Consider the following 3176-nt stretch of genomic DNA (forward strand, 5'->3'; position numbering starts at 1 on the left):
CTGAGGGTTGCTGGGGGGAGGGGGTTTGGGAGAAGGGGGTGGGATTATGGACATTGGGGAGGGTATGTGCTTGGTGAGTGCTGTGAAGTGTGTAAACCTGATGATTCACCGACCTGTATCCCTGGGGATAAAAATATATGTTTATTAAAAAATAAATAAATAAATAAATAAAAACCCACTTCCAAATTCCAAGTGAAATCTCAATTGAATCCTACCCAAATATAGGGAAATCTCATTCATTCATAGGCTGGATGAATCCAGTACAGTTTGCTAGGTAGTCAATCAAGAAATATTAATCATTGTTTTAAAGGAAACTTGGCCCATAATTTAACAGCAGCTTGTGGAAATGGACCATATAAATAGCCATTTTCCCTTTCTGGCAACACAATAGTAAAGACAAGCTGTCAAAAGATCTTGCCAATTTCAGTCTAATACACTTTCCCTGATAGGGAAGTGGGTAGGATATAACAATAAAGGTGAGCTTGGATAGGGCCCTGGAAGCTCCAATGCAAGAGATACTAAAAAGAGATGGCAGGAGAGAAATAGTAGAGAGATAAAGAAACTAAAGGTCAAAGGGAGAGAAAAAGCAAAAGGGAACAATAAAACGCATGACTCTTCTAAAATGTTCAGTTGCATAATTTGCTCCTCTCTGCCAAAAACACTCATCTCTGATTTTCAAAAAAACTCTTTAAAGCTAAAACAAATGAGGGCTTTTAAATACCTTTAATTTTCTTTGAATAAAACTGCTTTGTAAAGATTTTAACCATCTGCTTAAAATCACCTGTTTCCATTTTGCACAAATCGTTATGAAAATAGAATCTGCTTTGTGTAATCTCATATTTATAACTTCCAAACACCCACACATAACAGTCTTCTCATTGGAGTGACTATCTTCTGCTTTGAAATTCTACTACAACTTCCCATGTGGCTGCAGCACAATATAAGCGGAATATGAATATTCAATGAGCCCATTCTGATGAAAGTATTAAATCCCATCACTTATACAAAAAAAAAATGGTGTTATTACTCAGAGGAAAACAGCCAAAGTTAGACAGGAAATGGCAGCTGCAATCCAGTTATCAGAATCAGAGATGGATTAGTATGTAGAGCAAACCCTAACAAAAAGATTTATTATACCAAGAAGGCCATGTGTCTCTAATGCCTGTATTTTGGGAAATCAATAACAGACTCCACCCCTTCTTGCCATTATACTTTGGCAGCAGACATTTCAAGGATGCCTAATTTTGTTATCTCTTTTATAGATAAACCAGTCTATACAAATGTTCCTCAGGAATGTACCAGAGAAGTCTGTAGGTTGGTAAATAGAATCCTACTTAAATATAATTGTGGGGGGCGGGCGCCTGGGTGGCTCAGTGGGTTAAAGCCTCTGCCTTCAGCCCAAGTCATGATCTCAGGTCCTAGGATCAAGCTCCACATCAGGCTCTCTGCTCAGCGGGGAGCCTGCTTCCCTCTCTCTCTCCTCCTGCCTCTCTGCCTACTTGTGATCTTTCTCTGTCAAGTAAATAAATAAATTCTTTAAGAAATAATCATAATAAATAAATAAATATAGTGGTGAGGCACCTGGGTGGCTCAGTGGATCTGCCTGTGGCTCAGGACATGACCTTGGGGTCCTGGAATCCAGCCCCAAGTCAGTCTGCTTGTCCCTCTCCCTCTGCCCCTGATCCTGCTCATGCTCTTTCTCACTCTCTCAAATAAATGAATAAAATCTTTAAAATGAATAAATACAATGAAGACACTTGCACATAAAATAATCTCAAGGTATAGTCTTTGTGAAACAGAGATGATTTTTGGAAAAGGAATCTGAGGCCCACGGGCAGTATGCCACCTCAAGCTGAGGAGAAAGGTAGGGGGTCTGGGACCTCAAAGAGAAGAAAAGACAATTCACAGGAAGATAAAAAAGAGTAAATATCTCTAAACAAATGTTTGCCAGCTCTTCACAAACAATGGGACATCAAGAGGAATTTTAACAAACAGACTTTGCTAAATTCCTCTGGGGGTGACCACACCTAGTTCATATTCTACTGTAATTATCTGTGGTGATAACTCCCTTCCTGGAGCAGGTCCTCTATCTGAAATCTTTTAAGCAACTGGGGGGAAGAACAAAGGTTCTTCCTGAGTCTTCTGCTTATTTTTTTTTAATTTTTAATTTTTAATTTTTTGTAGACATATAATATATTTTTATCCCCCGGGGTACAGGTCTGTGAATCGCCAGGTTGAGTCTTCTGCTTCTTAACAATGATCACAATAAATTAACCCGCAAACCAAAAGAGACATATTGGGGGTGAACAAATTTTGCCTCTCTACATCCACTACTTATGGCACCTGGCATCTCGTGCTTCCTTGGGCCACAGCACTTGTTATCCCTTGTTTTTGTTTATCTACTTGTCTGACTCCACCTCTTATCTGTGAGTCCCCAGAGCTACTTGAACACTGTTCCTGTGTTCAAGTACTTCCTGTTCCTGTACTTCTGTTCCTGTACTTCCTGACATGAAGTAGACACTCAATAAATGCATGTTGAAAAACATGGGTGAATGATGACACCTCTTGGCAAAATGCACAATTTGGAAATTGTAATTCCCTTTCAGAGGGAATTCCTTGTATGTGAGAATCTCACTTAGTTAATTTTGATGAGGCAAAATGATCAAACTAAGAATGATGAAGTAAAGTAAAAGACAAAGAGCTCTGGAAAGGAAGATTACCTTTTTGCTGCGGCACCTTAGCTGAGGTCTCTCCGAGAAAGATCTTTTCCATTTGAAGCAGCTGACAGGTATTTGAAGGAACCCTGGGTTTAGAGGCAGAAACCTAGGCTTGGCTTCAGGCTCTGTCAGTTTGCCTCTTTGACTGTTGATTTCTGGACCAGGAAATGGGGAAATAACATGTGACTTCAGAGCTGTTGGGAGAGGGAGAATGTATTTGAAATGGTATTGTAAACTTCAGAGCTGGACAAAGTGTGATCGGTGAGTGCAGCCTGGGAGAGCCCGACTGAGTCAGACAGGGACTCCCACGGGGCCAGGCAGTGGGAGCATCTCCAGGGAGGGTAGGGAATGGGGCATCAGACCCTGCAGCCATCCGCCCGAGCTTGGCATGCTCTCACCAAATGTCAACTGTAACTGCTGGTAACCTGAAAGTTCCAGTCACGTCGCGCAAACCCAGGG

The sequence above is a fragment of the Mustela nigripes genome, chromosome 6 (genome assembly GCF_022355385.1).
Source record: "Mustela nigripes isolate SB6536 chromosome 6, MUSNIG.SB6536, whole genome shotgun sequence".
In the NCBI taxonomy this organism is placed as follows: domain Eukaryota; kingdom Metazoa; phylum Chordata; class Mammalia; order Carnivora; family Mustelidae; genus Mustela; species Mustela nigripes.